Below are 23,914 nucleotides of genomic sequence, written 5' to 3'. Positions count from 1 at the left end.
GTCTCCCGTACGAGGAAAGACTGAGCAAGTTACAGCTCTACTCTCTCGAGGAGCGTAGGGAGAGGGGAGACATGATTGAGACATTTAAGTACATCACGGGACGGGTTGAGGTGGAAGATGATATCTTTCTCCTGAAGGGACCCTCGACCACAAGAGGTCATCCGCTCAAACTCAGGGGAGGGAAGTTTCGTGGAGATGCCAGGAAGTACTTCTTCACGGAGAGAGTGATTGAGCATTGGAACAAGCTTCCAATGCAGGTGATAGAGGCACACAGCGTCCCAGACTTCAAGAATAAATGGGATACCTATGTAGGATCCCTACGAGGGTCTGCCAAAGGATAGGATCACTAGGGTATAGACTTGAAAGAGTGGGTCAGTAGAATGGCATTCTTACAATTCTACTTAAATGGGACATTAGACTTAAAAGGGAGGGTCGATGGTGTGGGCAGACTTGATGGGCTGTAGCCCTTATCTGCCGTCATCTTTCTATGTTTCTATGTTTCTATGTCATGCAAAGATTCTAACAGTTTAAGCATGTCGGTAGTATCCTTAATGTAAGATGATGCTTTAGTGACTTGTTCTTTGAGGTAAAATTTTAAAAAAGTCAGAGAGAGGCTCCAAAACGGATCCTATGCCTGAAACTAAGGGGTGCCTGGGAGGAGCTGTCAAACTTTTATGTACTTTGGGCACAAAGTAAATAACTGGAATGACTGGATATTCCTGGTGCAATAGTACATGATGAATCCCTGCCGCTATTACAACTGTAGGGTCTTCTGGCAAAACTCTATAATACTGTGCGCCCATCAGCTGGTTCATGGCTTCCATAATATATGCTGAGGTATCCAATATAACTACATCCCTGCCCTTATCAGCGGGTCTGATAACAATGGTGTCATCTGTGGACAGGGCATGGATAGGCTCCTCGTAATGTTTCTATATACTCTACTAGAACACTTCTCTAACTCAGCTATGTCACTTAACACTAGATTTTGTAAAACTTGTAAATGAGATTCCATATCCCCTGGTGGGTTCCAAGTAGATGGACGATGTAAAGTATGAGAACCCTGATCTGTGACTGCCACATTCTGAAAAAACAATTTTAAATTGCACTTTCTGATGAATTTGTACATGCTCACTCTAGTGTCTAAAGGATTGTAATTCATAAAGAGAACAAAAGAAAGACCCTTCGATAGAATACACACTTCCACTGGGGACAGTGGTCTCTGAGATTAATTAAGTTGGTGGTACTTACTGCTATGGACTTTGTAGGTGGTTGATCGCTGGAATAATCTTCCACAACAGGTTGAGGCCAGCAGCGTGCCAGATTTTAAGATAAGATGGGATTGGCATGTGGGATCTCTTCATGGAGGTAGTTAGGGGGTGGGCCATTAGTGTGGGCAGACTAGATGGGCCGTGGCCCTTTTCTGTCGTCATGTTCTATGTTTCTATGTCCTGCCTCCCCCTCCATGGGCTGAGACTGTTATCTGAAAATTTACTGCTGCTCCTCATGATGTGCTAGGTTCTGATGTTATTGAGCTGACGGAACTTGCTGAGCTTTATCCTCATCTCCAAATCCACTGGAGGAATGCACATAATTTGTTTTCTTAGTTTGTCGTGCTCGGTGATTCCGGTCCATCCATGGATAAACAAAACCTCTCATATAATCCCCCTAATCTCTCTTATATTTGCCAATCTTGGTTTTCCTGATATCATTTCTAAAATCTTCCATTTGTTTTCTGAATTGCTCTATTTTGACCTGAAAATCATCCACAGTTTCTTGTCACTGTAATACAATTTCCTTCTCATGATATTCAGATCGAAACTGAGCCAATTCCGTTTTAGTGGTATCAATGATGAGAAGCATGAGATCATGGGAGCAGTTATTTAATATTGTGTTCCATTTTTCCATGAAAGTCTGTCCCAAAAAATCTGAGGTTTAGTACGCATCCAAAGACCACATGGGATACGCTTGGCCCGGCAATACTCAGCTAGAGTAGCAGCATGTAATTCTGTGCGGGTGATGTACTTCTGTAAAAAAGATAGTTGATCCCAGTCAGCCATAGGCTTTGTGACATAGAGATCTCTGATCAAGTGTTAGACTGGTTTAAATCATATTTTAAAGATCGCTCTTCGAAAGTCCAGTTTAACGGCTCTACCTCTGACACTTTCTCTAACAACTATGGGATCCCACAAGGTTACATTCTTTCCCCAATGTTGTTTAATATCTTCCTCGCTCCACTTATTACATTAGGGCAATCTATTGGGTTCTCTATCTTCACTTACGCAGATGATATTCAACTTACCCACCCTGTTGATCTGGACAACCCTGCAGATATTTAATCTATTAACTTGAAACTGGAACAAATCAGCCATTGGTTAATCACAAATATGTTAGCCCTCAACATCAGCAAAACCAAAGTAATGATTTTCTCAGTCAAGGATGGTCTTACCCTTCCCTGTCCCATAACAATAAAATCAGTTTCAATTTAGATAGTCACCACTATTAAACTTCTTGGTGTTACTTTTGACGGAAAACTCTCATTCCATGAACAAATAAGTTCAGTAGTTAAGAAATGTTTCTACCATTTTCAAATGATTAGATCTCTTGCCACCTTATTAGATCAACCTTCATTAAATATTCTTATTCATTTGCTCGTTATTTCATGTTTAGATTACAGTAATGCACTATACAAAGGAATCACTAAGAAGGAAATAAATTCAAATTATTCAAAATACTGCCATTAAAATTATTTCAAAAGCACAAAAATACAATCATGTCACACCTCTTTTGATCTTTGAATTTCCTATAAAATAATGTTACTGACATACAAGACCATAACTTCCGGCCAACCTGATTTTATTAACAGGCTACTTATCCCCCATATCCCCCATCGTACTTTATGCTCATCTAATCATAACTTGCTATCCATCCCCTCTTTAAGATATATTAATACTATATTACAGCCCCTACTATCTGGAATTCAGCACCAAATTATATAAGAGAAATTACATCCCTTGATAAATTTAAAAGTAACTTGAAGGCCTTTCTTTTTAAAGATGCTTTCGGTGTATAATAATCCCTCTAAGGACGGTAATGGAAACCTGTTCCATGCCATTTTTTAATCGTTTTAGCCTATTTTACAAAATACTAGACTATTTATTTTATTGTTCCTCTTCCTTTTGTTCTGATCCTTCTCCCCCGCTTTCTCTTTTTACAAATTGTATTTCTGCCCTTTTCCATCCTGTATTGGTAAGTCAATGTTTGTCAGTGTGTTTGTTTGTTTGTAGCATTATTTGTAATTTATTTTTAACGTACGCTCTTTTTATACTTTGTTTTTATATTATGTAAAACCGCTTTGAAATTTGATAAGGCGGTATATCAAATTTTTAAATAAACCTGAAACCTATAGAAATAGATGGTTCTTCTGTGGTAGACAAGCTGAAAGAGGATAAAATTTCATCCGCTTGCTGATCAGTAAAGGTGAGGATGGCATGATTCTTCCAGCCTACAAAAGTGCAGAATTCCCAAACAATGCTATGCTGAAATGGTTAGACACTGCAAAGTCCCAAAAAGAACCTAAACTGTACCAAACATGATAAGGAACTTGACCATTAAATGAAACTCACGCAAATAGAATGTTATAAGAATTATAGGACAGGAATAGAAAATAAAACAAAGGATATCACTGTGGGTGTGCAATTCTGGTTGCTGTAGTGCAGTGGTCTCAAACTCGCGGCCCAGGGACCAGGGACCAGGTACTATTTTGAGGCCCTCGGTATGTTTATCATAATCACACAAGTAAAATAAAACAGTTTCTTGATCATGTGTCTCTTTAGCTATAAATGAGAATATTATTATTAAGACTTAGCCAAAAGGAAAGATTTATAAACTATAAAGAGTTTTACCTCATGCAAAATTGTCATTTCTTTAATAAACATTAACTATTTTTTTCTGAGACCCTCCAAGTACCTACAAATCCAAAATATGGCCCTGCAAAGGGTTTGAGTTTGAGACCACTGCTGTAGTGGGACTGGAAAAGTACAGAGAAGGATGACTAAATAATTAAGAAGATAAAATGACTCATTTGAAGAAAGGCTAAAGGGATTAGGGCTATTCAGCTTGGAGGAGAGTTGGATGAAGGAAGATAGAGGTCAATAAAACCCTGAGTGAAGTGAAATTGGTGAATGTGAACCAATAGTTTACTCTTTCTAAAAGTACAAATACTAGGCCCACTCCATGAACTTACTTGAGAATACTTTTAAAACAAACAGGATATATACTTTTTCATTCAATGTATAGTTATGCTCTGGAACTCTTTGCCAAAGCAAGTAGTGAAAGCAGTTAATATAGCTGGATTTAAAAAAGGTTTGGATAAGTTCCTGGAGGTAAAATCCATAAACTGTTATTACGGTAGACCTGGAGAAAGCCATTGCTCATTCGTGGGGGCCAATAGCATGGAACCTTGTGGTCTGGAATTGCCACTGCTGAAGACCGGATAATGAGCTAAATGGACCCTTGGTCAGTTGATAAAGACAAATGGAAACTATTTTCTTTCTTTGCCTAAACTTCATACTGTAGCATCATTATGATGTTATATAAAAAATCTTAAAAGTAGGTTAGGAATAATTGCAAGCTACTTTATTACAATGTTCACTTCTGTAAGTATAGAAATGTATTAGAACTGCTTTTTTTAAAAAATAAAGTTAGCCAAAAGATGACTTAATGAGTCTGTGCAAACAGCTGTCACCTTTTTGTTGTTTTTCTCTTTGCTATTTTTTAAAATTATATAGTAGTTATAAATAAAAATGTATCCTGGTATGTTCCTGAGCTCCAATTATAGTTGCTCTTTCTACAAGCTTTAGCTTCCTTTTTTTATTTTTTAGTTCATCTAGAAATTAAGTCAGAACTGTTACTTCCTATGCTTGGGTTTTGGTTTTTTTTTGCTAAGATTCTTTGAATTACTTGTCTTCCTCCAGTTTTCAAGCTGATTTGGCGCTGTCCCGCACGGTTAAGATTGTGTTCACCAGTAGATTATTTTTACTGTTTTCTAATTAGTACATAGTAGATCAACCATTACCTATTGTAAAAGAAACTACTTCTGGTTGTTCTCTGAAAACTGTGAAAAATATACTTAAAAGGGAAGCTTTGAAACTGTCTCAATATTATAGAAGTTACTCTTAACCAAACATCGAAAAGGATCAGAAAATTGTATACAATATATTTTAATATTGGTGAAAGTGGGTAAAAAGTAATAACTACTCAATATAAATACTCCACTCTTTAAATTAGAGAGCCCGCTCTCAACGGAAGAAAAAGCCTCAGGTTTTCTTTAGGTAGGGCATAAATGCTCAAACCTCTTCCTCCAACATCATCGGCGAGAATGTCCAATTACCATATTCGACTCTTAATGCAGGACTGAACGAGCTATTGCTTCTAATTGTGAGGGGATAAGTGACGTTTGAATGATAGCCAACGTTTCACGGTCAGAAACGTTTCTTCAGGGCTTATTAACTTTCACTTTCCTCCAATACCTTTTGAGCTGCTTGCTCTTTCTCACCAGCGTCCTGGACAGGTGTTGGAGGAAAGTGAAAGTTAATAAGCCCTGAAGAAACGGTTTCTGACCGTGAAACGTTGGCTATCATTCAAACATCACTTATTCCCTCACAATTAGAAGCAATAGCTAGTTCAGTCCTGCATTAAGAGTTGAATGTGGTAATTTGGACATTCTCTCCAGAAGTTTTTTTGCCGATGATGTTGGAGGAGGAGGTTTAAGCGTTTATGCCCTACCTAAAGAAAACCTGAGGCTTTTTCTTCCGTTGAGAGCGGGCTCTCTAATTTAAAGAGTGGAGTATTTATATTGAGTAGTTAATACAATATATTTTTAAATTCCCGAAATGTATCTCTTTCCATATGCTATTATTGATAGTTCATTTTATTTTATTGAAATCCTTGTATAAACCACTGAAAAGGCAATATACAGGCAATATAAAGTTTTATGGTTTCTACTGTCTAAGACAAACACACGACGCTTACGGGTGCAGCTGACATGATTTTTCTGTAGATCCTGCTGAGTCCTAATGATGGTGATTTTGTTAGGTTTATTATTATTGTTAAACCTGTGGTGCCATATTTGGTGCTTGGATGCTCCATGTGGTGCATAGGCAGTTTTCTGTTGCCACCAAAGGGTAGGATGAGCAGTGCCATCCATCATCCTGAGTCACTACATCCCCATTCTGCCCTGTGCCAGAGGGGAATGGAATAAGCAGCCACTGTTCATGGTGCCTTCAGCAGTTGCCTTTGACCCCCCACGCTTCCCAGACATGACAGTCATTCTGAAAACACCGACTATGGTATTGTCTTCTCTTTCACTTGGTGAGCCTTCTAGGAGAGGAGAGAGCATCACTTTTCATGCCTATAGATGGGCATTCATAGCCTGCTTAGCCCATTAAATTTTGTGGTAGCGGGGGGGGGGGGTGGGGGGGGGTTTGAGAGAGAGAGAGAGAGAAGCACAAGCTGGACAGCATAGAAGGCTTAAGAAATGGGCAGTCTGGGTGCTGTATGCTTTCTTCTTGCTTCTCCCACACCTTACACAGCTAAATCTCAATGTGCTCTGTGGAAATCATAGGTAATTGCTATTGGGTTAAGTTTGTGCTATTGCTTTATCAATTTAAATGCATTCTTCTGCAACATTGTTTAATTGCATTCATCAATTTTATTTTTTTTATTTGTTAGAACATGGGGGAAGGCTGTAGTTACTTCCATCAAGGACTTTAAGCTATGACTGGGGGCTGATCTGACATCAGTATATTGACCCCTAGTGGCGGTGTGATAGAACTTGGAAGGATGACTAGCTTGCAAGGCAGATTACCCTAACAATGCTCAGTCAAAACTGTCTCTTGGAAGGGCCAAGGTCATGCATCCGTCTAATGAGGGGTAGAAAGAGGATATACAGGAATTGAATTATATAATCTCTGAAATTTATGAAGACCTGCGTATTTTCGTTAGATAACTGGCATGATCTAATTAAGCATCCACCATATTCATCCCACTCACTAGTTGCACATGTAAGGGGAAATTCTGTATATGATGCCAAACATTAGGTGCTACTTCCATGCTGAATTTTTGGCATGATAAAAGTTTTCTAATGGATGCAAGGTGCCAAAAGAGGGCAGAAATAGCAGTTCTGTGTGAAAATGAGCTTATGCGCTCATTTACAGAATGGTGTATAAATGTTCCATGTGGATTTGCAAAGGGGGTGTGGCCATGGGAGGGGTATGGGCCAGCCAGGTGCTTTCCCTTAAAATGTACACCATGTTATAGAATTTGGGGATCCATACTCAATTTGCACGCTAGGATTTATACCTGATTTCATTTGGTGTAATTCCTTGTGCCCAAAGTTGAGTGTGAATCCTGGTGCTATGTGGTATTCTATAAAGGGAATTCATGGAAGCCATTCAGAAAGCCGCTCAGTGCTGAGCAGCAGCGCCAAAGCGCGATCCTGCTTGGTACCGCTCAGCGACTGAAGCTGGAACTTGCAGCAGTGACCGACCAGGTTAGCAGCAGGGCAGGAGCATGGAAAACTCGCTCCTGCACACTACACCTCTGGACCACCAGAGATTCCAGCAGCAGAGGAGGTATGATGGGCAGGACAGGGTGTAGAGCCTGGCAGCCCAGCAGAGGCCTGCAATAAGTCTGGGAGGGGGGCGGGTGGGCGTTGGGCGCAGCCCAAATATAAACCAAGACCTCCATTTATGGGCCATTTTTTTGGCCCCAAAATCCTGGTTTATATTTGAGTATAATCGGTATTAATAATTTTATAATTCTTTTATACTTTGTGTTTGATTGTTGGGCTACAACAGTGTATTGCAAACTGTGTGCCGCGGCACACCTGAAATCTCAGGAGGCCCAGTGGTGTGCCGTGACACACTGGCGAGGAAAGTCATCCACGCAGGCTGACTGCCTACAGGATGTGCCTCTCGTGGCACGTCCTGTAGGAAGTCAGCCGGCACAGAATGACTCTCCTCCTCTCCTCGCACCTCTTGGATCTCTCCACCGAAGCGGGTCTCAGCCAAATGGGCCTCTGCCCATGTGTGGACCTCAACACGATGACGGACCGCATGCGTGAGATGTCATTGAGTCAATGTCCACGCAATTCCAGGTGCCTTCCGGCCGGGGCACTGGATTTAGTGTGCCGCCGGCTGGAAAGTTTGTGAGACACTGGGCTACAGTGTATTGAGCATGTCGCATCTTCCTTGAAGCCTCTACACTGGCTGCCTGTGCATTTTAGGATACTACTACTATCCATTCTGTCATGTCCAATACTTGGTTACTGTATGGGCCAGTCCTCACCATGCTAGTCTGTTTTCCATGGCTTCTTTCAATTGCTTGATGTTCATTCCCGTGTCATTCTTGATGGTAACCAACCAATGGGCCTTTGATCTCCCCTGCCTCCTTTTCTGAGTAGCACCTTCTTTTCTAGTGAATTTTGCCCTCATCACATATCCAAAATAGGTCAGGGTTCATTATTCGATTAGCTTGCTCATGTTTCTTGGTTATGCAAATCTGGTTTGCCATATGTGGAGGGGCATAATAAAAAAAAACATCTAAGTCCCTAAACGTTGAAAGTAGAAGCAGGGAAAATGTCCATTATAAAAACAAACGTCCAAAAGGAGGTTTTAGTTTTTTTTATAATGGCCTGCCTCTACGTTCAGCTGTTTAAATGTCCAGACCACCACTACGTCTAAACGTCCAGACACCACTACGTCTAAACTTACTCCATATAATCAACCTTAAAAAAAGCCTAAGTCCCAAATGTCCAAAACAAGGGCTTTTAGGCGAAGGAGGGGCCAGTCCTTCACCTATAAGCTGGATTCTGTAACCGGTGTCTGTCGACCCCCCTACCCCCTACCCCCACTAAGATATGGGCAGGAGGGATCCCAGGCCCTCCTGCCCTCGACGCACCCCCTCCCAAGATCGCCTCCCCTGAATCCCCGATCGGCCCCCCTACTCGCCAACCCCTCGACCCCCCCATGTGCCTAAGGCCCCACCCACAGGAGGGGCCTAAGGCTACTGGGCTGATTCCGGTTGGCCCAGGCGCCTCAGGCCCCATAAAGAAAGAGCTCGGCACGGTTAATTTTTTTGTGATGATACTTAAATGCATAGTGCTGTTTAAAATCCATACCTTTGTGTGGTCTGACTAAAGCTGAAAAGTGATCTCAGTGTGAATTACACAAAGAATTGAGTTTGTAGTGGATAAAAATTTGTGTTTTTGAATATCTTGAATATTAGTATATCTGTTGAGCCAGTGTATTGCAAACTGTGTGCCACAAAAGATTCCAGGTGTGCTACGAGACACCGGGAAGGAGGAGAGGCGCTGGCGCCAGCTGACTGTCTACAGGATGTACCTCTCACAGTGCCTCTCCTTCTCTCCATGCCTCTTCCCTTCCAGCACTCCCCACTGGTGGCTCAGTGCCCCATCTGGAAGGCCTTTGTGCATGCGCAGATTTCAACATGATGATGTCATGCATGCGCGTGATGTCATCGCATCAACGTCTGTGCACTTCCGGATGCCCTTGAGCTGCGGCCTTGCAAAGTTTTTGAAATACTGCAATAAGCAGTCGGTTAATAGTGTGGCACCAGGTGTTGGTTTATGAATACTTTAGCATGTTCACATAGTGAATTTACTTTATGGTGTTACATCAGTAATTTGATCGCCAATAAAAATTCTAGTGTATTAACACATTTTCTGTAAGTATTTGAAACACTAATGGAAGATTTGTGCCCTTTCTGTAATTCCAATGTATTTCCAGCAGAAATAGGTGTCAAGCAGTTTGAAATTCTGGGCTCCTTTTACTAAGCTGCGATAGCATTTTTATCACGCATAGAATTACGGAGCATGAAATGAAATGATTATTATTTGCCTGACCGCTGAGCCTATCAGATTACTGATGTTTAGGTTTTTAAAAAAAATTTCTTTGAATATAAAGTCGGCAACAAGATTAGCCAGCCCTTAATAATGTGGACTTGTATATCAATATTTTAATTTGAAGTATTTTCTTTATGCTTTGTATATTGCTTGAATTTGTTATGTTGTAACAATTAATAAATTTATAAAAAAAAAAAAAAAGAATTACAGTGCAAGCTAAACCCGTGTTACGCAGCTAGAACTTAATGCTAGAACTTAATGCCAGCTCGATGCTGGTGTTAAGGTCTAGCGCACGCAGCAATTCAGTGCGCGCTAAAACTGCTATCGCAGCTTAATAAAAGGAGCCCTATATCTTTCTTTACAACCTTTTTTGAGAACCTCTGCCATGGTTGATTTTCACTGGCACAACTCTGCAAAAGGACTTACAAAAAGAAAAGAAAGCAAAGCGAAATACTGAGGAAGATACTTATTGCAGATGTTCTGTTTGCTTGATAACATTTTTGATATAGTCAAATTAAAATTGAGCCCAAGACTTTGGAACTAACTTTTTGATTACCATAACCTGATTTAGAGGCCGGTACTGGAGAATGACACGGGGACACATTTGTCTCTGTCCTCGTAGGATTCAATTTCCTCATCCTGAACCTGTGAGTTTTGTCGCTGTCCCTGTCACATCCTTGTAAACTCTGCCTTAACTGCACAAGTCTCGAACACTTATGATTTTAAAGTGGTTTTATGATTTTATTTTCTTGATTAATAGGAGCTTTTCTTGTAATATTATATGTACATGAATTATTTGTATGCACAATTGTAGTTGGAAAATTTAATAAAGATTTTTATTTTTAAGTGTTTGAGGCTTGTGCCAGTGGTGTACCTAGCATATGTGACACCCGGGGCCCATAATTTTTTTGACACCCCCCCCCATCTATATGAAAAACATGATTTCTACTAACAATCCACACGTCACTCAAGAGTATACCTAGGAAAAGGCAGCATCTTAAATACTGCAGTGAGCAGTACAACAGCAATATACCCATTGTAAAACTAAACAAGCCAGACTAGTACAGATCAATCCTGCACGGTCAATCCTAACAGAAAATCATGTCTTTCAAACACACAAAACACAGAAAACACCTTCGCCTAGTATGGAATATGTAATCACAAACTAACCTCTCCCCCTTTTACAAAACTATAGTGCATTTTATAGCCACGGTGGTAACAGCTCAGATGCTCATAGAATTCTGAGCATTGGAGCTGTTACCATTACGGTCAGCACTAAAAAATGCTGTACGGTTTTCTAAAAGAGGGGATACAATAGAAATACATAGACAAAGGTTAAATTGAACCAACAAGAAGCTGGACTCTGCATACAATGCAACACTACAGAAACAGCGATGCATCTCCCCTAAAGCAAAAATATAAATAAATGGAAAAATTTTTTTCTACCTTGTCTTCTCTGGTTTCTGCTTCCTTCATCTTCTTGTCACTCTCTTCATTTCATCCACTGTCTACCCTCTCTCTGTTCCTTCTATATGGCATCTTCTCTCCTTCTATGCCCCTTCCAGAAACTGTATGCCTCCCCCTTCCATCTCTCCCTTCACCCCCATTGGTCTGGCATCCATCTTTTTCCCTTTTCTCCTCCAATGGTCTGGCATCTCTCGCCTCTTCTTCCCTTCCCTCTCCCATACCCCCATGGTCAGGCATTTCACTCTCTCCTCTCCCTTCCGCCCACTTCCATCAGCATTTGCCTCGTTTCTTTCCCTCCCACCCAATTCCATCCAGTATCCTTCCCCCTTATGTCTCTCTCCCCTTTCCCTGCACACCAATTCCATCAGTATCTGTCCCCTTTCTCTTCCTTCACCACCCTTCCATATCACCCTACCCCATTTCTCTCCTTCCACCATCCTTCTATGCTCCTTTCTCTCTCTCCCTCCAAACCAACAAGGTCCCGTTATGACTGTGTCTGCCGCCTCTGCTCCAGAAGACGTAATTGATGTCAGATGGGGTGGTCTGGCAGACGCAGGGAGTTGTGGCAAGGTCCCACGCTGACTGCGGCTGCCGGTCCAACCCCTCTGATGTCACGTCTTCCTGAGCAGAACTGGCAGACGCAGTTATCGCGGGACCTTCCTACACTTCAGGGTGGCTGCCAACTCTGCTCCGGAATAAGAACGGCAGCCGCGCTGAGGTGCAGGTCCCGTTGTAATGCAGCGCGGGAGGTTCCAGACTCAGCTGGCTGTACACTCCCTAGGGCGTGCACCTGGGGCGGTCCACCCCCCCCTTCCCCCCCGCCCTTGGTACACCAATGGCTTGTGCAGATGAGGATGGAGCTTGCAGGATTGGGGCAGGGACAGGAAAAGAATTTGTGGGGATGGGATGGGAAAATGAGTTCCCGCGAGGAAGGGGAAAATTTTGTCACAGTGTCATTTTCTAGCCACATATAGTATACAGATGTTAATGTGGGGGTTAGCCCAATATCGGTGCACAACTTTGTGGACGTAAGTTGCAGAAGTGCATAAAAGACTTAGAGGCTGAGCACAGTGCCGGAGCTTTGAGCCTGAGGAGGTCTAGAAGGGTATCTTGCTTTTCTGCAGAGGCGTCTATGAGGATGTAACGCCTGCTCTTCTCCTGTGAGCATAGGGGACTCACTAACTCTCATGCTAGTTCCATGAGAGCATGGGTAAAAACAAACAAGCAAAGACAGAATGAGGAGGTGACAGTTGTATGCAAAGAACAGCTTTAGCTGCACACAGGTCTGAGCAGAATAAATAACAGCATAGCAAACTTTTTTCCACAGAATAGAATTCCTGCATGTGCAGATATGTTTTCCTACCCAGACTTGCTCATAGCACTAGCTGCGCTTAGCGAAGAACCTTGTATGCATTCATCTGGTGTGCTGTCCTTGATTAGTCTGCAAGTTTTCCATAGCTCACATTTGCATATAATTTGTTTACTGTTTCGGCAAGGAAAAAAAATCAGGCATTATGTTTGCATTAGAAGCTGTGCATTAAGCTCTAACACAAGCTTCGACCCCCTCAGTTATCAGACATATATGTCAAACTGCAAACTCCTCACATTTTCTATCCTGCATTGGAAATAAATCATTTCACTGGTAAGTGAACGAGATCAAACTAGATTAAGTTGGTAAATGTTAGAGAAGCAACGCAGTTAGCCCATGATCAATAGGAGATAAAAGCTGGATAGTAGCCATGTATAGTAACGCCTTTCTTTTGCTTCTTTTTTTTCACAGAGTCGCAGTGCACGCTGTGTGGGGAGCCTGAAGGTGAGTACGATGTTCCGTTCTTAATCGGTTTGATGCTTGGCAGTGACAAGACTGGACTCAGGTGATTTGTGGAATCTGTTTCTAAATCTGTACCCAGAGAAGCAGTGTACTTGCTATTCCGTGCTGCTTGCTATCATTTGAATTGATACTAACGAAAATAGAAAGCACACTTTGGCTGGTTCCATGCTTTAGATGAAGAATTAAATTAGGTGAAGTAAGCACAGTACATGCTTAAGGCCAGACAACCGTCTTTCAAGATTAATATTTCTTCTTAGACCGCTGAAAATGCTTTCATCTTAGCTCTCGGTAGAAGAGTACCTGCTAAGAAGGACTGCAATGTTTTTATTGTGGACGTGTGAAGGCACAAGTTACAGATCTGGTTAAAGGGGCCGATTCCTGCCATTTATTGTTTGAATTTATTCTTTAGAAATGGCTGATTAGGTTGGTTCTGGGAAATAAGATAGACTGCAAATATAAGTATTATATTTACAATCTATCTTATTTCCCAGAACCAACCAAATCAGCCATTTCAGAAGTATTGCTTTGTTTTTCAGTTTTAACCAATAAACAATGATAAAGCACTCCCAATGCTAAATAAATAAATAACATTAAACATGTGTTTATTGTATTATCAACATCAGGAAAATGTCATTTCCTAGTAGTCCACCACCCTTGTATCTCTTGCTCTTTTTTTGATGTAGATATATTAGGAGCTCTTGAATCAATCAGCACTAAAATGTGGCCTGTGGTAGCCCCAATGTGGGTCTTTCCCACACGCTGAGGCCACTTTTAGCGCTGCCAGTAAACGGCAGGTTTTTTTATTTCCCCAGTAATGATCATACACTAATTTCCCTTTGAACTACTGCCTCTGCATCCAGAGGTTGTGAGATCAAATCCCGGGAGCTGCTCCATGTGGCCCTGCGTAAGTCCCTTAATCCTCCAGTGCCCACCGCTTTGAATGTCAGCTTTGAAATGCCAAAGCCGCAAAAAGGCAGTATACAAGTTCCCTTTCGCTTCTCTTCCCATTAGCACAGGGCCATTACCTTGAAAGCCCTTACCACTACCTATTTTGTAAGCAGTAATGGCTCACTAGCTTATCCTGCAGTGATCAGTCAGCGCACCGCAATGTCCATTCATTATCCAATTAGCATAGCTGCACCAACTCTCCACCTCAAACATGCCCCCAGCGCAAAAATATAAATTTTATCATTTAGCTTGTAGGTAGCGCGCATGATGCCTGAGAACACCCGAAGGCAGTGCATTTTAATCTGTGGTAAACACATGTTTACCACAGCGTAGTACAAGGATCCCTTAGTGTTTGACAGCTCTCCATTCCTCTCCTTCTCCTAGCTCTGCCCCCAATAGTGGGCATCAGAACTAATGGCAAAAAAGATAGAATGCCCACGTACGGGGAATCTGATAGGGTTAGGGAAAGGGGTGGGAGGTTAGTAGAGAATGAAATGGTATGGAGGGAAACTGATAGGGCTGGAGCTATGGAGGATTTGCTGGTGGCTGGGTTAATGTGGCTGCTGGTGTTGGTTATTGGGAGAATGTGAATATTGCTTTGGTGTGGTAGTATATTTATTTGTTTAAAAAAATTAGTATAACAAGAAACATATATATCATTAAATGCTTTTGACTCAGCTGGCAAAAAAGTACCTAATACCTATGCCACAATTTTGCATGCCTTTAATGAACTCCTTCTTTATCAGTGTCTTGCAAATTTTTCTGGCCGGCGGCACATTAAATCCAGTGCCCTGACCAGAAGGCACCCGGAAGTCGACTTGATGATGCCACACATATGCGTGACATCATCACATCAATGTCTGTGCATGCACAGAGGCTCGTTTGGCCATGACCCCATCGTTACAGGGATCTGGGAGGTGTGGGGAGAAGAGGAGAGACGCCGGCCAGGAGAAGAGTCAGCTGCTCCAGCTGACTTCCTAGAGGACGTGCCTCTCGCAGTGAGAGGCATGTCCTCTAGGAAGTCAGCTGGCGCAGCTGACTCTACTCCTGGCCAGCGTCTCTCCTCTTCTCCCAGCATCCCTGTAACGGCGAGAGAGGCACGTCCTTGCCAGTGTGTCGTGGCACACCAGAAATCTCAGGAGGCACACTGGTGTACCGTGGCACACAAGTTGCAATACACTGGTCTATACTGTTTATATAAGCACTCCTTACCAATCACAGCCTTCTGTCTTAATACCCATTCTTTTTGGTTAATCTTTATTCATTCATTCAATTTTCTATACCGTTCTCCCCAAGGGAGGTCAGAACAGTTTACATGAATTTATTCAGGTACTCAAGCATTTTTCCCTGTCTGTCCCTTTTTTCTTTGACTCCTTAACATGATATTGGATCTTCATTATTATTGGCTATAATTTTGTAGAGGAATAAAGGTGTTTCGCTTAACTCAAGACTATCTCTGCTTAATGGAAAAAGTAACTAACTTGTTAGTCATGCGCATACACACACAAGGAGTGACACAGGCTGCATATGCTTTCTAAGGTGTCCCGCTGCTCTGTTGGCATGTCTGTGTGGCCAGCCCATCACAATGATGGCCACTCCCACATCCAAATGGTCTGGATTTGGATGTTTTCAACTTGGATGTTTCTTTGGTCAAAAATGGGGTATAAAGTTAAATGTCCTAACGTTTGGATGTCCTGTCGGCCTAGATGTCCAAGTAGACGATTTTCAAAAAGAAATATTTTGGACATCTAGCGACTCGGCTTTCGAAAACAGATGCTTCTGTGCATCCGACTTTGGACGTTTAGCAGGAAATGTCCAAATTGGACTTAGACATCATTTTCAAAAATGGCCCTCCACGCTGTCTATCAAAATGTTTTATTGTATATTGTTTTGACATTGTAATGTAACATATTATGCCATACTTTATATTTTTTGAATATTTTTACTTCTGTAATTATCTATTGCCTATGTTTTACTTATTCTTACTGTATACTGCCTTAGGTAAATTTTTTCAAAAAGTTAGTAGACTCTCTTGATGTAAACCGCTCTGAACTGCAAGGTACTACGGGTTATAAATAAATTATTATTATTATCATCATCATATGAGTAGGCTTTCTTTCCTTTTCAGTTTGCTTTACATGTAAACTGTAAACTCCTTCTTGGCTAGAAAATAAGGCCCATATTCTGTAAACGGCGCCTTTATTGGCGGCTACCTTAAAAACAGCTGCCGATTGCATGTCAATCATGCAAAGGCACCATTTACAGAATCACGGCTACATGAAAGGTAGGTGCAAGAAATGTAGGCCAGGGTTTTAAAGGCCTACATTTCTGGCGCCTATCTTTCATGAGAATTGCACCTACTGAGGTGCATTACAACGCCTAGAGTGGCATTAGGCGTTGTAAGTTGCCTCTGTAGGCAGAATAATGGCAGTCTTTTTGGAGGCGTCGTTAGACACCTCCAATTTTTTAAAAATGGAGTTTTAATTGGTTTTTAATTGGCACAGCCAATTAGTAAACCAATTAAACCCAATTAAGTTAGGCTGCGGTTGAGAGCCTGCCGCCACCTATCTTCGGGTGCCATTTTTAGAATCTGTCTCTGAGGCCTCGATTCTGTAAATGGCGTCATTATTGATGGCTGCTTTAAAAACAGCCACTGATCACGTGTCAGTCATGCAACAGCACTGTTTACAGAATCACAGCCACATGAAAGGTAGGCGCCGGAAATGTAGGCTAAGGTTTTAAAGGACCTATCTTTCATGAAATTTGCACTTCTGGAGACATCTTATGATGCTAATGCCACTTCCAGTATTAACCATGCCTACAATAGCATTAGGTGTCATAAGGTAACTCTGTAAGTAGGATAACAGCAGCTTTTATGGAGGCGCCCTTTTAAATTGAGTTTTTAATTGGTTTTTAATCGGTGCAGGCAAATAGTGCACCAATTAAACCCAATTAAGCTAGGTGGCTGTAGGGCGCCTATTGCCATCTAACTTTGGGTGCCATTTGTACAATAAGGATCTAAAAGTATAGCTTATGAAAATGTAAAAACAGAAGCCCTGAAAGTTAGTTGCAAAAATAGCACAAAGTTGACTCAAAATGAATTAGGCTGTAAACAAAGGACTATTTTTGGATAATAAGAACATAAGAACATAAGCAATGCCTCCACTGGGTCAGACCTGAGGTCCATCGTGCCCAGCAGTCCGCTCACGCGGCGGCCCAACAGGTCCAGGACCTGCGCAGTAATCCTCTATCTATACCCCTCTATCTCCTTTTCCCTCAGTATCCCACGATCCCTTTATCCCTCAGGAATCCATCCAATCCCTGTTTGAATCCTTGTACCGTACTCTGCCTGATCACTTCCTCCGGTAGCGCATTCCAAGTGTCCACGACCCTTTGGGTGAAAAAAAACTTCCTTGCATTTGTTTTGAACCTGTCTCCCTTCAGTTTCTCAGAATGCCCCCTCGTATTTGCTGTCCCCTTTAGTCTGAAGAATCTGTCCCTATCCACCCTTTCTATGCCCCTCATGATCTTGAATGTCTCTATCATATCTCCCCTGAGCCTCCTCTTCTCCAGAGAGAAGAGCCCCAGCCTATCCAGCCTCTCAGCGTATGAGCAGTGTTCCAGCCCTCTTACCATTTTCATTGCTCTCCTTTGGACTCTCTCAAGTACCGCCATGTCCTTCTTGAGGTGCGGCGACCAATACTGAACGCAGTATTCCAGATGTGGACGCACCATCGCTCGATACAATGGCATGATGACTTCCCGTGTTCTGGTTGCTATGCCCTTCTTTATGATGCCCAGCATCCTGTTGGCTTTTTTCGAGGCTGCTGCGCACTGTGCAGATGGCTTCAGTGATGCATCCACCATCACACCCAAGTCTCTCTCGAGTCTTCTGTCTCCCAACAATACCCCCCCTAATTTGTAACTGAACAACGGGTTCTTTTTCCCTATATGCATGACCTTGCATTTGTCCACGTTGAAGCGCATTTGCCATTTGTTTGCCCAGTCTTCCAGCTTGTCTAGGTCCCTTTGTAGGTCCTCACACTCCTCCCTGGTCCTAACTCTGCCGCACAGTTTGGTATCGTCTGCAAATTTTATAACCTCACACTTTGCCTCCTTTTCCAGGTCATTGATGAATATGTTAAAGAGTAAAGGCCCCAGCACCGATCCCTGTGGCACACCGCTCGTGACTCCCCGCCAGTCAGAATACTGACCCTTTACTCCAACCCTCTGCTGTCTACCCGACAGCTAGTGCTTGATCCATCTGTGCACATCCCCTCCCACCCCGTGGTTCCACAGCTTCTTAAGTAGCCTTTTATGTGGCACCTTGTCAAAAGCCTTTTGAAAGTCGAGGTAAATGATGTCTATGGGCTCCCCATTGTCCACCCGACTGCTTATCCCCTCAAAGAAGTACAGAAGGTTCGTTAGGCACGACCTTCCCTTACAGAATCCGTGCTGGCTTGTTCTTAGTAGGCCATTCCTCTCGATGTGCTCGCAAATGCCGTCCTTGATCATAGCTTCCACCATCTTCCCTATAATTGAAGTCAGGCTCACCGGCCTGTAGTTCCCGGGGTCCCCCCTCGATCCCTTCTTGAAGATGGGTGTGACATTTGCCAATTTCCAGTCCTCTGGCACCTCACCAGTTTTCAAGGATAGGTTGCAAACATGTTGGATTGTGTCCGCTATTTCCTGTCTTAGTTCCTTCAGAACCCTTGGGTGGATCCCGTCCGGGCCCGGTGATTTGCCGCATTTTAACCTGTCTATCTGTTGGAGGACATCCTCCCTACTTACCTCTATGTGCTCTAATTTTTCAGCCTGTTCCCCACTCATGAGCTCCTCTGAGTCTGGTATATTAGATGTGTCTTCGCTCATTTAATTATCTGATAAAATGGGTAGCTCTAATAAGTTCTAATGAACTTCAAAAATGTTGCTTTTCTTGTGAAATTTAAAATGTGACAATGATTTTGCTGAAGCAGTGGCATATTGAATTCTTGTAAAATATACTTATTAAGTTACCAATCAATGAGCTTGGTACAAAGTAGAAAAGTTAGAAAAAAAATTAGATGAATATAATAATAATAATAACAGTTTATATACTGCAGGACCGTGAAGTTCTATGCGGTTTACAATGATTAAAAATGCTACAAATTGAGTAGAACTAACGAAGTTAGTGTTTAGTGACTAACAGTTCTAGAGAACAATTGTTGGTGGGAAATTGTACCTAAGTACTTCAAGAACAGATATGTTTTTAGGTGTTTCCTAAATTCCCCATAGTTATTAGCATGCATAAGTAATTGTTCCAGATCTTTTCTCCATAATGCAGCTTGATAAGAGAAAAGATGTTGATGATGTTTTTTAAATTTACATCCTCTAGCCGGTGGTGAGACAAACTTCAGGTGTGAGCTTCTCTTATGTCTATTGGTTGAGAAAGAGAAAAGATCAATTACGGTATATATTTGGGTGCTAAACCGAATAGTACCTTGAAGCAAAAACAGCCAAATTTAAACTTCACACGTGCTTCCATCAGCAACCAGTGCAGGAGTCGGTAGGAAGGGGTTACGTGATCGGATTTCTTCAACCCAAAAATCAGCCTGACCGCCACATTTTGCACTAGTTGTAATCTCTGCATATTCTTCTGGGAAATTGCAATCATAGTACAAAAATCACTCCCCCATTCCTATTTGCGTTTGTCTTCTGTGGTCCCATTCTTGGTGCTTCAGCTATGAACACAGAACAAAAATATTTGTTAAGCAATTCAGCCTTTTCTTTAAACTAAACTAAACTAAACTAAACTAAACCTTAAATTTGTATATCGCATCATCTCCATAAAGATAGAGCTCGACACGGTTTACAGGTAATTCAATAAATGAGGGACGGACATACTAAGAAGTTAGAGGTTAAGAAGAGGACAGCTAGCTTTACATTTTAAATAGATAACTTTACGTTTTGGAGAAAAGCCAGGTTTTCAGATGCTTTCGGAATAATTGGAATGAGCCTAGGTTCCGCAGCGGGGCAGGGAGGTTATTCCAAAGCTCATTGAATTTGAAGAAAAGGGATTTCCTTAATTTACCTACATACATGACAGCCTTCTCCCTCCTCCCCATGGCAGTGAAAATGGCAGGAGGAATGCCTACTTCCTCCTGCCATGCTGACCCCACTCCCCCTCCAGCATGAGAAAAGATGGCAGGAGGGATGCCCACTCCCTCTTGCCATGGCGACTCCCTTCCCCACCCCCAGCAAGAGAAAATTGGGAAGGGCCTTAGGCATCTAGTCCAATAAGGGCCTTGGGTCCCTCCCCATGCAACATATGATGCACCGAGTAAGTAAGGCCCACCATTTTGAATCAGTGGGCCATGAAATTGGAGGGATCATGCTTCCCTCTTGCGTCCCACAGAAAAAGATACCGGGGGGGGGGGGGTGTTCAGGGGAGCATCTGGTGGCAGGAGAGAGTGGGCATCCCTTCTGTCTTTTTTTGGTGGGGGGAGGAAAGGGGGAGTGTATAGAATGGTTCAGGGGAGCCTCCATTGGCAGTAGGGAATGGCTTTCCCTCGTTCTAATTTTTTCTCACATGGGGCGGGGGGGGGGGAGAGGGAGACTCCATAGCAGGAGGAAGTGAACATCCCACAAGGTCTTTCTGATCCTCTTTACTGCATCTAGGCGTCAGTCAGCTGAACCAAAACTGATTTTTCAATTTCCTTGATCATAAATGGTAAGTTGAAAATAGGCTGGAAACTTGAATGATCATTAGCATCAGATTTGCATTTCTTTACAAAGAATTTTACAGTAGCCTTCTTCAAAGAATGTGGCACAATACCACTAATTAAGGAAGCATTCAAGACAAGACAGACAAAGGGGACAATTACATTTTTACAAAGCAAGAGAATGTGATACAGAATAATATCCAGTTGGATAGGAGAAGACCTAATAGACTGAATAATTTATTTAACTTCAGTCAGAGAAATTATCAGAAACTCATCCCAACCTATTAAATTCTCTGAACTTACCAAGTCTAAAGACTTAGAAACTGGCAAAGTTGACAAATTTAAATAGATCTGTAGCAAAGACTTTGACAGATAAAAGTGAAATTTTATCAGAAAAAATTTCAAGAAAACAGAAGCAGTCAACTCATTTTTGTCAGTTTCTTGCTTATTAGATGGGTCTATCATATTTGACACAATTTTGAACAGAAGATGTGATGTATTATCCAACTCAGATAACACAGGCCAAAATTTTTTTTTTCATTGGAGCTTTGGGTTTATAAAATCATGAAAGGTATAGAGAAGGTGGAGAAGGACAGATTCTTTAGACTAACCGGGCCAACAGAAAAATTCAGAAAATTTGAAAGGAGACAGATTCAAAACGAATGCTAGAAAGTTCTTCTTCACTCAGAGGGTGGTGGACACCTGGAATGTGCTCCAAGTGGAGGTGATAGGGCAGAGTACAATATTGGGCTTCAAAAAGGGATTGGATGATTTCCTGAAGGAGAAGGGGATTGAGGGGTACAGATAGAGGGTAACTATACTGGTACTAAATGAATAGGGAATAAAGAATTTTAAGTTAAGGACCACTTACAGGTCACGGACCTGGGGGCCGCCACGGGAGCGGACTGCTGGGCACGATGGACCCCTGGTCTGACCCGGCAGAGGCAATTCTTATGTTTTTAACCTGTTTCTGGGGTTATTTGGGGCACTGATTCAGAAAAGTGCATTGGATAGACCGCATCAGTTCTAGTTTCTTCGATATAGTTGAATTTGTTAATTTTTTACTGTTATTTAAAAGATCTCTTCTGCAGAATTGGGATGTCTTAACATCTTTTTTGAATGGGAAATTTATGTATTTAAATTATTGACAATTTTTTTTGTGTATGATGGCATGAGATAGAATCATACTGACACCACTACATATAAAGCTAGGCCTGATGAAACAATTTGTAAATATGAGCGTCCTATCTCCAACAATTACAATTGTTTTTAGATCTCAATATAAAGCATTAATGATTTGGTATCAGTTCTTGTATGGAACCATTCCCAAACTGTTTAAAAGTAAGATGTAAAACTATTTACCATCTAGGTCTCTATGTTCCGAGAATTTACCGTTATTAAAAACAAATGCTAATCCAAAATATGCTAAGACCAGTAAAATTGCCTTTTGCTGTGCGGGGGTCAAATAATGGAACTCACTTGTCGGTCAATTATGTAAATGTTATGACAAGGGTAATTTCAGAAAACTAATAAAAATGCAGTTATTTGTTAATGCATTTTTTTTAGGAACTGATCTTTATGACAGTTCTTTTGAAGGGCACTTTATGTGATTTTCTGAGGATTATATGCTAATGTTGTTTGTTTTTATTTGTCTTACTGAATTATGTATGTAACGATATGTAAACCGTTTAGGTTCAAACAGTATATAAATTTTTTAAATAAATAAATAAAGACTGAGAATAAAGAAGGTTTGTGCATATGTTTCCTGGACTTAACATGGAAAAACTGAAGGCAGGAATTTTTGATGGTCCTCCGAAGATCAGACAAACTTATAAATGAAATTGAATCATGTGCCTTGTCTTTATTTGTTCTTGTGAAAAACTTTCTTGGCAACAAGAAGGCAGACAACTACACACAATTAATAGAGGATATGCTCTTTCATTTCCATTATCTGCACAGTCACTTAGATCGCTTTCCAGAGAATGTTAATGACTTAAGCGAAGAGCAAGGTGAAAGATTTCACCAAGCCATAAAAACAATGGAAAACAGATACCAAAGTATATGGGATGCACACATGTTGACAGACTATTGTTGGAATCTTATGCGGGATTGTCCTGGCAGATCCCACTCTTGGAAGTCTTACAAAAGGAGCTTCTTATGTGTCGAATGACTGGAAAGTTTGTATCATAAACTTGTGCTTTTGGTATGATATAAGATTTTCATGTTGTACACTTTTCTTTTAATTTTTAATATGTTTCCTTCATGCTTAAAAGATATTAATTTAAACACTACATTAAAATATCCTGATTTTTTTAAATGAGCAAGCAGTGAAGCGTGGTATATGGCACATGTTCAGTATCTCAAAAGGTAGAGCTGATGGGAGAAAACTGGTGCCATTTTTGGAATCAGCAGGTCAAATATACCCAGAAACAGGTCTAACATTTGAGGCACCAAAATGAGTGTTGGCCAGTGTAATCTATCACAGTGTCACCTCTGTGCCTGTGAAGGAAGCACTGCAGCACTATCAGAATCCTTTACCCACCAGTTCTAAAACTGGTAAGTTATTCAAGGCCTCTTCTAATCTCCATAAACAGCAAACAAAAGGGAAAAGAGAGGAACTACCAGTCCCAGTATGCCCCAGGGTTGGAACAAGGCAAACCAGGGCTGGAATGGGTAGCCCAATCAGCTCAGTTGTAATCAGCCCCAAACAACCCTGAGAGTGGATAGCCTGAGCTAGGGGAGCTCAAGTGATCGGAATGCTAATCAGTCCGAGGGAACTGAAAAAGGAGTGGTTAGTAGAAGGCAGGGAGCTGACCAAGGGAAACTCATCCTAGCTCCCAACTGACTGAATGGTTCTGGAGGAAGTTTACTCCAGCACAGGACTGGAACCCAGCAAGCAGTCACCTCACCCAAGGCTCAGGTACAGTTCTATAATTTTGATCCCACTGTTTGTTGAGGATGTTATAAGGAGCTTGAAGTTGTAGAAGCCCCAGAACCTTGCAGCATGGAGTTTGCAGAGTGAGGGGGAGGGGTTGACCTAGG

General features: G+C 41.7%; 1 protein-coding gene across 1 annotated transcript in view; it reads left to right on the top strand.

Annotated features, from left to right (window-relative positions):
* DLGAP2 (DLG associated protein 2) overlaps positions 1-23,914 on the top strand; it is a 1,086,744-nt gene that overhangs the window by 378,896 nt on the left and 683,934 nt on the right. Inside the window, exon 2 of the mRNA XM_033938644.1 lies at positions 13,173-13,205. The gene's annotated coding sequence lies outside the window, so the exon portion shown is untranslated. The remainder of the gene's footprint in view (positions 1-13,172; positions 13,206-23,914) is intronic.

The sequence above is a fragment of the Geotrypetes seraphini genome, chromosome 3 (genome assembly GCF_902459505.1).
Source record: "Geotrypetes seraphini chromosome 3, aGeoSer1.1, whole genome shotgun sequence".
In the NCBI taxonomy this organism is placed as follows: domain Eukaryota; kingdom Metazoa; phylum Chordata; class Amphibia; order Gymnophiona; family Dermophiidae; genus Geotrypetes; species Geotrypetes seraphini.
This window is presented reverse-complemented; position numbering and strand designations above follow the sequence as displayed.